Source organism: Loxodonta africana, chromosome 17, assembly GCF_030014295.1.
Source record: "Loxodonta africana isolate mLoxAfr1 chromosome 17, mLoxAfr1.hap2, whole genome shotgun sequence".
Lineage (NCBI taxonomy): Eukaryota > Metazoa > Chordata > Mammalia > Proboscidea > Elephantidae > Loxodonta > Loxodonta africana.
The window spans coordinates 59,372,710-59,385,182 of NC_087358.1; the positions used below are offsets into that span (position 1 = coordinate 59,372,710).

The 12,473-nt window shown below is 42.3% G+C and overlaps 1 protein-coding gene and 1 non-coding gene across 3 annotated transcripts in view; both read right to left on the bottom strand.

The window, feature by feature from the left end:
* The window catches only part of ELF1 (E74 like ETS transcription factor 1), a 128,340-nt gene extending 116,052 nt beyond the window's left edge, over positions 1-12,288 (bottom strand). Inside the window, exon 1 of one of the 2 annotated variants that reach the window (XM_064270060.1) lies at positions 12,177-12,288. The gene's annotated coding sequence lies outside the window, so the exon portion shown is untranslated. Of the gene's footprint in view, positions 1-11,942; positions 12,056-12,176 lie in introns of those variants that run through there. The other variant, XM_064270059.1, reaches the window with a different exon arrangement.
* TRNAE-UUC (transfer RNA glutamic acid (anticodon UUC)) lies at positions 11,841-11,912 on the bottom strand. The gene has a single exon. It is a non-coding gene; the product is annotated as a tRNA-Glu (tRNA).
* Positions 12,289-12,473: the final 185 nt, after the last annotated feature.

The window sequence follows — 12,473 nt, forward strand, 5'->3', positions numbered from 1 at the left end:
CTACGGAGCACAGTTTTACTCTGATACACATGGGGTCACCATGAGTTAGAGTCAACTTGGCAGCAACTGGTTTATTGTACAAAAAGGTACACAATTTTTCTCCTTACTTTCAACTCCATTCCATACTCCCTGGCTTAAAACTATGCCTGCCCACTCTACTTAAGATAAAATTCAAAATCCTTAGCGTGGCCCACAATTCCTTATTGTAGGCATCTGATACCTGCCATTCTTATCTCCCTTCATCTCTCACTTTCCACCTACAGCACCCCAGGCCTTCTTTGATTTCCCAAAGCTACCCTTTCCCGCTTCAGAGCATTTGCAAAATGCTGTTCCCTCAGCCTCCATTTCCCCTTCCCATCCACCCCTTTCCACTAGCCATTGCTTACTCACCCTTCAGGTCTCTTAAATAACGTCATTTCCTCAGGGAAGTCTTCTCATTCAGTGCCTTCCCTCCCACCCCGGTAGGAGTAACCCTGTTATACATGTAACACTGAAGCACACTTCTTACTTGTTCAATGTCTGTCTCTCCCACCAAACTGTAAACTCCAGGAGGATCCTCTCTGCTTTGTTCTATCGCAGCACCTAACACTCAAATATTGCAGAAAATAGTAACTTCATCCCTTTAAGATGCCTTTTACACTCCCATAGGTAGTTTGCATATCCAAATACAAATTCAAATTTTTTTTTAATATAAACTTTATGTGCCTTCTCTTTCCTACAAACTTGTGGTAAAAAGCCCTTTTAAAATATGCCCCATAAAATAACGAAAAGCATTCTAGAAAGTATTGACAATGCAAAAGAAGAAATATTCTTTCAAAGCAGAATTTTAAAGCACAGTGACTTGTGGTTCATGTGAAATGGCACAAAAACAAGGGAGTTTAGCAAATAATGGAAAGGCAGTCCCACTCATGTCTAAGATTCCCTAATGCCAACTGCCTGCTTGGAGTCCTGAATTCCTTAAGCCTATGTTCTGCCTTCCATCAGAATACTCCCACACCTCTCCCCCCAACTGCATGCTGGAGCATCTTGCCATATCAACTTTGCCCGTGGTCATACCCTTCCCGAACTGCTTTCTGCTTCGGCTCCCTGCTTTCTGCTTCGGCTCCTGCAACTGGGTCAGTGCCTGCCCTAGGAAGTGGATGATTCAGTCAGTAACAGGACCTCATTCCTCCCAGGTAACAGGATCATCAGTGTCCCTAGGCTTGCAAGGGTATCAGTGATAAATACAAACGTTAGGAAAGCTGGAGTAAAACAAATCTCGTTAAGACTCTGAAAGCTGGAATTAAACGTTGGATTAAATCTGGAAACAGATAAAAAGCTTCACACAGAGCAATAGCTCAACACATCCTGAACTAGGAATGTATCCTGGTTTTAGGATTCTGAATTCAAAAGAGACTGTAACTACATAAATTAAAAGCTCAGACTACAAATAAAGATTTAAAATAGCCCAGAAGGATTTTCTGGATCTAGAAGTTGCTAACTAAGTATCTCCTCAAACATCTAAATTAGAGCACAAATATCAAAGATATTTATATAATAGTGACATCAAGAATAAAAACAAAAGGAAGCCTATTAAAATTTGCACACCCATATACTCAAAACTTGTGAAACAGTTGTTAACTAAAAAAAACCAGACTATTTTATCAAAATTCAAGTCATCTATGCTGGGATTACTTTTCAAAGAACAAAATCTTTTATATTTATATTTGTGAAAATGAACCCAGGTGTGAAAGGAGAAAGCTAATCCCAAAATAGTCACCTTTCTAGGATAAAAATGTAGATAATGTGCAATAAAGTTTCTTAATGGTCAGTTAAACATTAAACTGAAAATTTATTTATTCAACTAGTAAGTTCAGTGTCACAGTTTTTAAAAGGATGTGCTAGTAAAATCACTAAAGAAAGTTCTAAACCATAAGCTCATCTCTAACATTATTGGAGCTTCACTCCCATACTCAGAAAACAGCAAACAGATCATAACGTACTTCGAAAGTTCCTCTTCTTAAACCTTATGGAAATAGTACCTTTTTTTTTTTTAATGTGGCAATGTTCCTTGGAGACCTAGATAAACGTTTGATTTTTACCATTCATAACCTACTTCACTTGTAATTAACTGTAAAACATATAACATGTAGATGTAGCAAAAAAAAATTTTGAAAAGCCACCCAACAAAACTATACATCTACTTTAAAAGTTAAATAAAAACAAACATTTAAAATTTAATACCATGGTTACATATTTTTGAGAAAAATTGATTTGAACATTTAAATATTTAAAATCATTAACATTGTATTTGAAAATTACTCCTTTACAAAAAAGGAAGGTCCCTAAAGGTGAAGTATCAGGACACCTCAGGGTCTGTGAGCTCAATACTTCATCTATTCTCTTCACCACTGTGCCACCATAGTGTTTCCATTCTCCTCTCACGTTCTGAAAGAACTCACAATTGCTGACCTCAGAATGTTGCTTCAACCCACTTCTGCTTTACTGGCAAGACAAATTTCAAGTGCTAAGTGGTTACCCCACCCCTTCTGACACCTCAGGGAATTCAAATGTGTAAGCCATTTAGGACATTACAGCCTGTAAACAGCTCCTCTGCTGGGAAAGTTTTTATTTTGTAGAGTTCAAGACTGAACCATTTCCTGAGTTGCAGAAAGCAAGTAAGTCTTTCAGAGTCACCATTTCATTTTGAATCAGACTACTTCACAACTGTTTGTTTAATTTGGGAGCAGACTGTCCTAAATATGCAAAAAATATATATATATATCTATAGATATAGATATAGATATAGATAGATAGATGTAACACCATATAAATCCAAACAATTCATCAAAGCATGGAGAATTTTTAACAATAATAACCGATTCCATAAAAATGGAGAGAGAAGGTCACTTTCACTTACCATTAAATAAAAAAGAAATTTCACATATTTCTCAAGAAATATAACTCTCTACCATTTGTATGATAAAAATAGAATGCAAAAAAAGATTAGTAAAACAGAAGGGAAAACAAACCATTTTACAACATGCCTACATCTCAAAATGTTTTACGAAAACAAATCCTTTGATATGAAATTTCTCAAGCAATAAAGTATGCCATATAAATAGAATTCTTGAATTTCTTTGCAAGTTTTTTAAGCTATTTTTTGTACTTTAAACTCAAAAAAAAACCCAATCCCGTTGCTGTCAACTCCAACTCACAGCAACCCAAAAGGACAGAGCAGAACTTACCCACAGGGCTTCCAAGGCTATAATCCTTATGGAAGAGACTGCCACATCTTTCCCCTGCAGAGCAGTTGGTGGGTTTGAAATGCCAATCTTTCAGTTAGCAGCCAACCACTTAACCAGTGCGCCACCAGGGCTCCTGATTATACTTTAGAAGTCTCTTTATTTAAAAGCCTCAGGAAGAGTTCAGGAAACAAACTAATTTCAAACCTACTTAATGAGCATGTTGTTGTTGAAGCGTGTTGAGCTTGGAGTCAATTTTGACTCACAGCGACCCCATGTGAGAGAGCAGAACTGCCCCATAGGGTTTTCCAGGCTATAATCTTTACAGAAGCAGATCGCCAGGTCTTTCTGTCGAGGAGCCGAGCAGCTGGGTGGTTTGAACCACCAACTTTTCCGTTAGCAGCTAAGCGCTTAACTCTGTGCCCCAGGCTCCTTATTTAAAGAGCATAACTGCATTTAAATGGTAAGTTTCAAATGAAAGACGGTTCACCGTATTTTGAATGTTTTAGCTCTAAGTTACACTGTCCACAGGGCGGCAGTCTCATAGTCTTAACTTTGTCCTTGGATTCCATCAGGATTCCAGTGTTCGAGAAGCCACGCACACATACAGGTGTGCACTAATGATGTACTGTCTGACCAACCCTAAGAGCAAAAATTCCCTCCACCCTATGCTTACTAATTTCCCCATTTCTTTTAACAGTATTTACTTTCTGACATCTCTTCTTTGTCCTCCTACATCCCCTAAACCGCAGAAATCATTCTTTTAACGAATCTCTTATAGTGGATCCCTCCTTTCTATTTCCACTGCCTGCGCCCCATTTCAGGAGAAGCTAGAGGTGAGGAGGCCTGTTAGATTATTACTGTACGAGTCCCCCTCGACCTTGGTCAAGGCCCAACCTATGAAGCGTGGGAACGAGAACAGCAACAGGAAGGCGCGGTTGGACACCAGAGAAATAATCCTTCTGTCCTCCAGCTCATCCCACACTACCACCGAATTAATTTTGTTTAAACACTGGTTATATTACCAGAAATTCTTTCTCCTGGCTAAATAATTTCCTTAGCCCAAAATTTAAGAATCTTCACAACCAGGACCCAAAGTATCTTCCAAAATCTCCTATCTAAATTCTCTGCAAGAGTCAAGGGAGTTAAAATAAACTTCTCTTTGAACAGACTTTGCAACTTTCTGGTTTTCGTTCATTCAAACATTTCCTGAATGCTCTGAATGCTCACTGGGTACCAAGTGTCAGTGATACAGAGGTGAACAAGTTAAAGTCCCCAGCTCCAAAGTCACACTCCTGACAGGACAGGAGTAGAAAGAGAGCTGGAAGGGGAAACGGGATAAACCCCCAGGCACTTTCAGCTCTCTAATGGTAAGGTCCCAGGCTCTTCCCCACTAAGGACCACTGAAAGCAAACTAGCAGTTGGGGCAGGATGTTGAAAGGACATCAGAATAGGAGATCTGGGCAGAGCTTCGACAATGTCCACTACAGACCCTTAATCCATTTTTGTAGTCTTTTATTCCCATTACTATCCTACTTATACCCTCAGCTCAGCCAAAATGTGCTAAAACAATTGTTACTCTGCCTCTGCTCCTGCTTGCTTCCTCTTAACACCACACCCCCCCATCTCTACCAGCAAAAGCTTAACTAGCCTTCAAAGCCCATCTCAAATGCTGCCTCCTAGATGAGGCCCCTCCCCATTCTCCCCACATATATCCAGATATGATATTTTGGGGATTTTCAAACCCTCATGGTCCTAGGTTTAGTCTCCTCTGAGCACTTACCACACTACCAGATAATATCATAAATATCTGTATACCTGTCTAACCTCCTTCAACAGTTATTTACTTTGCACCTGCTGCACGCCTAGAACTATCTAGAAGCTTGAGTCTCCGTCTTAAATTAGTCCATTACTATTTCTTGAATATGTAATTCCCGAACGATAAATGTAAGATTTAGACAGAAAGTATCATACATGCTTTCTATTGTCAGAATTTTTAAGTTTCGTTGAGATATAATTTACATACCATAATATTTACCGTTTAAAGTGTGTGATTCAGTGGTTTAGTACATTTATAGAGTTGTGTGACCACCACCATAATCTAACTTTAGGACATTTTAATCACCTCAAAAAGAAACCTACATTAGCAGTCACTCCTCTTCCCTGCCCAGCCCCAGACAACCACTGTCTTTCACTATAAAAAAACCCACTGCCGTTGAGTCAATTCCAACTCATAGTGACCCTACAGGACAGAGCAGAACTGCCCCAAAGAGTTTCCAAGGAGCACCTGGCAGATCTGAACTGCCGACCTCTTGGTTAGCAACTGCAGCACTTAACCACTACGCCACGAGGATTTCCTCTTTCTCTATAGATTTGCCTATTCTAGATATTTCACATAAATGGAATTATACAAAATATGCTCTTTTGTGTCTGGCTTCTTTCATTCAGCCTGATGTTTCTGAGACTCATACATGTTCATGTATCAGGACTTCGTTCCTTTTTATTGCTGAATAATATTCCACTGTATGAATATGCCACATCTTATTTATCCATTCATCACTTGATGGACATTTGGGTTGTTTCCACTTTTTGCTTATGTATAAAGCTCTTATAAAGTTTCATATAAAAGTTTTTGTGTGAGCATATATTTTCATTTCTCTTTGGAATACACCTACGAATGGAACTGCCAGGTCATATGATAACTCTATTTTAACATCTTGAGAACTTCCAAACTGTTTTCTAAAGTGACTACACCATTTTACATTTTCAGTAGTATGAGGGCTCCAATTTCTCCACCACTTTTTGTAAAATAAACAATATAAAACAAAAAGATTCTCACTATATGATATCCTTATCCTCATGGAACTTATATTCTAGTGGAAGAGGACAAGTAATAAACAAAAACAGTCTATTTCAGATAATAGTACATATGAAGAAAATAAAATGGGGTAGAGAGAGACAAAGTAACCAGAAAACAGAGGGGATTCCAGGGAGAGCAGTCAGAGAAGACCTTTCTGAGCAGATAATGTTGACCTGAGATGCGAAGGGCTGAAAGGAGAAAATTCTAAAATGAAGAAACAGCAAGTAATAAAACCCTGAGAAAAGAACAAGTGACATGTTCAAGGAACAAAAAGGAAGCCAGTGCGGCTAAAGTATAATGATGAGGCAGAAAGGGTAGAAGATAAAGCTGGGGAAGTAAGCAAAAGTCAGATAATGCTGGAGACCATGGTAAGGACTGGATTTTAACATAAATTGTCAATCATTTTTAAATCCCACTTGTTTCTTTAAATACAGACATTCATTTCTACAAACACGTATTGAACTTTCAGATATCTTAACAGTGGCAAATATTAAAGTGACTGTGTGGGTCGATCCACACCACTCAGCATCACTTTATTTTGTGGCCCAAGAGAAAACACCTAAATAACTGACAATGGTGTTTTGGTAACAAGGCACAAGATCAAGAATGTATCCTCACAAATTTATCATTAGGTGTTAATGAATTTAAGGTCTATGCCCTACAAACAGTAATTAACTCCATTTTAGATTAAGCCATTTTCAATAAAACAAACCAGTAAGACTACAGCTGTAGACCATTTCTGTAATTTAAACCTAGGTTTCATTCTTTTAAACTCTAATCAATTCTTTTCCTCCATTCAATTAATTAAAAATTAACATTCAACTGCCAAATACAAAATCTAGGAGTATAAATATTCTCCATTTCTGTACTGCTTGAATCTTTTAAAACAAGAATGTTTTCATATACTACTGTTATATTTGAGTTTTTCAAAGAGACAAAAAACGTTTTTTAAACTTAAGTGACAGAAAATGTCACACTCTCTTTCATGAGCCTATTACTATACAATCAAGTCAAATTCCTGTCTATCTTCCCAGCTTGAGCTTCCAAAACACTTCCTCCAGTGAACCTGTTATCCCACTAAACCAGACTATTTGCCAGCCCAATATCTGCCTCCCCCCCTCTTTATTATTAACATTCCCCACCAGGAGAAATCCATCCAGTTCTTCAAGGCCCAGTGCTAACACTCTTTTCTCCTTGTTGCCTCCAGTCCTCTCCCTGAGCAGAACTGATTCCTCACCTCTCTGCTCCCACTTCTATACTTCAGATAGTGCCTTACCGCATTCCAACTGGTACACAACTATCCATGAGTCTGCATCTTGATAGTGTAGCCCAAATACTCTCCTTGCTTCACCCCTAAGCATTTCGTATGGCTATTTGCAATCAGTAGTTGATCAGCTGAAAATAACATCCATTTTAGCACCTTTTGGTGCAATATGCTACCAAGTCCTAAGAAAATGCAGTCAAGAGTTAAACCCACTCTGAAGACAATTAAGGTAAAGGTTGCTTTTCCTTTCTTGTAAAGCTTGACCTAATTCTATAGTAACTGGTTCCTTAACAATGGCATATAATACCACTGCTTATTTAAGTAAAACTTTTCCACCAAAAAAACCAAGCAACATTCCTGTCGAGTCGATTCCGACTCCTAGCGAGCCTACAGCGTAGAGCAGAACTGGCCCTAGGGTTTCCAAGGAGCAGCTGGTGGATTCAAACTGCGACCTTTCAGTTAGCAGCCAAGCTCTTAACCACTGTACCACTAGGGCTTCGACTTTTCCACGTTCATTACCTATTCAAGAATTGCTCAACAATTCTTACATCTCTTTCTAAAGTTTCTGAGTGATATGTGTTATCAAGAATTTACGGCTCTGGAAAACACACAATACAGGGGAAATCAGCACAACTGGACCAAAGTAACAGCTAAGAAGTTTCCTGAGCACATCCAAACACTTTGAGGGTCAGAGTGGCTGGGCCTGGGGATGATAGTTTTGGGGGACATCTTGGTTAACTGGCACAATCAAGTTTATTAAGAAAATGTTCTGCATCCCACTTTGGTGAGTAGCATCTGGGGTCTTAAGATTTGTTTGCGAGCAGCTAAGATGCATCAATTGGTCCCAACCCACCTGGAGCAAAGGAGAATGAAGAACACGAAAGACACAAGGAAAATATTAGCCCAAGAGACTAAAGGTCCACATAAACCAGAGGCTCCACCAGCCCGAGACAAGAAGAACTAGATGGTGCCTGGCTACTACCAGTGACGGCCCGAAAAGGGAACCCAATAGGAGTCCCATACAGAGTGAGGAAAAAAGTGGGGAGCAGAACTCAAATTCATGTAAAAAGACCAGACTTAATGGTCTGACAGAGTCTGGAGGAATCCTTGAAACTATGGCCCCAGACGCTGTGTTAACCCAGTATTAAAACTATTCCTGAAGCCCACTCTTCAAAGATTAGGATGGACTATAAGGTAAAAACTAATACGCATGAGGGGTGTCCTTAGTTCAATCAGATACACAAGACCAAAAACAGGAACTGGTTAAACGGACACAAGAAACCCAGGGTAGAATGGAGGATTGTGCTGTCATATTCTGGGGGTGCAACTAATGTCACATAACAATATGTGTATAAAATTTTGTATGAAAAATTAACTTGAGCTGTAAACCTTCACCTAAAGCACAACTAAAACACAAATAAATAAAAGAAAATGTTCTACATTCTACTTCGGTGAGCAGCATCTGGGGTCTTAAAAGCTTGTAAGCAGCCATCCAAGATATTCTACTGGTCTCACCCTGTCTGGAGCAAGGGAGTATGAAGAAAACCAAAGACACAAAGCAAAGATTAGTCCAAAGGACTAATGGACCACAACTACGATGGCCCCCACCAGACTGAGTCCAGCACAACCAGATGTGCCTGGCTACCACAACAGAGGCTGCCAGACAAAGTTGGAGAAAAATGTAGAAAAAAATTCGAACTCACAAAAAAAGACCACACTTACTGGTCTGACAGAGATTGGGAAAACCCAGGGAATATGGCCCCCGGACACCCTTAGAGCTCAGTACTGAAGTCACTCCTGAGGTTCACCCTTCAGCCAAAGATTAGACAGGCCCATTAAACAAAATGAGACGAAACAGGCACACCAGCCCAAGGGCAAGGAGGAGAAGGCAGGAGGAGACAGGAAAGCTGGTAACGGGGAACCCAAGGTCCAGAAGCGGAGGGTGTTGACACGTCGTGGGGTGGGCAACCAAAGTCACAAAGCAATAATCTGTATTGTTTAATGAGAAACTAGTTTGCTCGTTTATATAAACCCTCATCTAAAGTACAACCAAAAAAAGTTAAAAAAAAAAAAAGAATTTATGGCTCTAAATCCAGAACAGAGAGGGTGAAACATCCCCACAGGATCAGAGTTAATCACAGTCACCAAAATAAGATTCCACTCAGCATTCTAACCACTACTTCCTAACATGAAAAACTTGATCAGTAACTTTCAAAAAGCAACTGATGGTGCCGAGTTTATAGTTAGTACTCAAATATTTGAATTAATGAAGGTAACTTAATATAATCATCTGCCACATAACATCCATTTAGGCAGTGTCCGACCGCATATACATACATCCCATAAGGTTATAACTGAGTTCAGAAACCCCAGAGAACAGGATGTAGCAGATTTAGGCATGCGGCACTCAAAAACAAAGAAAAAATTCTCCAAGCAATTAAAGGATGGGTTCCACTGAAAGCTACAAGGCTAACAAAAGGCGAGAGGAGCCTTTATCAGACACGGAGAAATTCCTAATTAACCGAGGACCAACGTTGATGGTCAAGGCTAAGGCACGAAAATCAAGGTGCTTAAAGAAAAAGCAGGGCTAGAATACCATACCAAGTTTAGCGCTAGCTCTGGGTGGTTCGAGCTGTATGAACAAGTTTTTTTGCGGCATAGGAAATCCTGGTGGTGTACTGGTTAAAAGCTACGGCTGTTAACCAAAATGTCGACAGTTCGAATCCACCAGGCGCTCTTTGGAAACCCTGTGGGGCAGTTCTACTCTGTGCAATAGGGTCGCTATGAGCCGGAATCCACAGGACGGCAATGGGTTTGGTTTGGGGTTTTTTGTTTGTTTGCTGCTTAATACAAGAGTGGTGAATCTGCGAGCACTGATGCAAAGGCAGCAGAATTCGTTGAAACTTTAGATAAATTAATTGTGCAGCGAAGTTATTTGCCCCCAGAAAATCTTAATACGGACGAAACCTCCTTATCCTGGACGCGAATGCCTTAACAGATATTCATCCATAATATGGTGTTCACACGATGTCCAAATCACATGACGTCCTATTTCACAGAACACATCATGGACGTTATGCGACACATGACTGTATACATAAAATAGAACATTAATCCTTAAACACAGATCACCTTAAAAGATTATTTCAAAACTTACTGTGCAGTTAAAACTATACAGAACAGTTTGGAATCGCACATAAACGAAACTTAAGCTCTTAATAATGGCACTAACCAGAAACCCACACACAAGAGTCACTTTTTCCTTACCCATTTGTTACCAGAGGCCCAACAGGCTAAACATTATATAGCTGGCCCTATTTTCTAATTTCAGCTTGCATTTAAGATAACCCTTTTGTTTCACTTACAGCTCACATGCTGCTGACACAGCTGCCCCTTTTTTGTAATAAACACAGGGCTTCTATACTTAAAAACACAGTGAAACTTTGTTGTAACATCCCCTCCCCAGTCTCCGGGCAATTTTCTCTTTTTCAAGCCCCACTCCTCACCCCAGGATTTTTTATCTTATGCACTCAAAACATCAAACTCTTTGGAAAGTCAATTTTCTTCTTTAGAGACCTCATAATCGTATTTTTTTTAGAAACAAAAAAAGATTCCCTTCCCCCAAGGGCCTTGCCAAGCAGAATGCGCTCAGGTCTGTGGCTCTTAATCTGGGGTACTTTTTGCAAGCTGCCTCGAGCGGCCCCGAATGCCAAGTTGGGATGACCTCACTGGCCGGCCTCGGGGCGGGGAAAGGCTCGGTGGCCTCTGCCAGCCGAGGTGGACAAGCGCCCAGACCCGGTGGCGCTGCCGGTCGGGCGGGGACGGGCAGATGCGCCGACGAGAAAGCGCGCTCGAGCGCCCGGCCACGCCGCCTGCGCGGGGATCCCGGCGGGCCCCTTGCGCGCGCCTCCCGGGAAGCTGCGAAAGGGAGCGCTGCGTGCCCTGCGGTTGATTGTTCTTGTAAACACCCGGCGCAGAGATAACGAAGGATACTAGCCTAGGCGTGGGCCCTGCGGTCGTCGGGGGCAGGGGGCAAACACGCCCCACGCCATTTGGGACAAGTCAGGAGGGGGAGGCCGAGGAGGGTGTGGGTCCGAGGGGGGTGCTGGGAGGCGATAACTCAAGCCCGGAGTTAATCATCACCTCCAGAATGTCTGGAAAACTACGGCTCGGGGCCGGAGCGGGGGCGGGGGGACAGTCCCGGGGAAAGTAAAACTCTTTCCTGCTAATCAACCCACGAGCCCAAGGCCGGAGGGAGAGGGACCCCCCAAGCGCACTCGCTCCTCCAGCCTGGTCGGCTCAACTCTGACGACTCCCAAAGCAGCAGCCCAGGTCACGGCGCCACCAACAACTTCACTAACGTTCGTTTACCAAATACTTATTTGAACCCCAACATGCGGATACAGGCAGAAGAAAAAAGCCAGAGCCCTTGAAAATAAGTTTCCTCCAACTACCTAAAAAAAAAAAAAAAAAAAAAAAAGGGGCCACAGCTTTCCCATACCGGGAGTCGAACCCGGGCCGCCTGGGTGAAAACCAGGAATCCTAACCGCTAGACCATATGGGAAGTGCTACCAAAAACGCCGCCATGACCTACCTGACAAACGCAAGCGCCGCTGCTGCTCTCGCTACAGCCCTCACCGCCGCTACTCCCGCCACCGCCTGTACGCCACTCGAGCCGCTGCCGCCGCTGCCCACGCGCTCCCGAGCGAGGGAACGAGCCCGGCCCGAGAGCGCGGGCGTCGCGGGGGAGGGACAAGGAGCTCCGCCACCAAAGGGAAGTTCTGAGGCTAAACCAAGCAACTCGCAGCCCCGGAACCAGCTGTTTCACCTTTCTTTTTTAACTTCGCCAACGGCCCCCAACCCACAGGTCCGGGTTGTTCCGCTGGTCAAAGTGCGTGCGGATTTGTTGGCAAAGTTGAGGGCGGCGACGTCTCTGGGAACAGCTGTTCGCGTTCGGGGCGGAGGCGGCGCGCGAGCTCCTTGGCCACAAGCCAGCGAGCCTAGAAGGAGGGTGGAGGATCCTAATACCAGAAGAGAAGCTGGGGAGGCGCGGGAGGTAGACGCTCAGGTCCTGCCCTTCAGCTCAGGTCCCGTCGCTCTTTAGCCCCTTCCCAATGACCTCAAC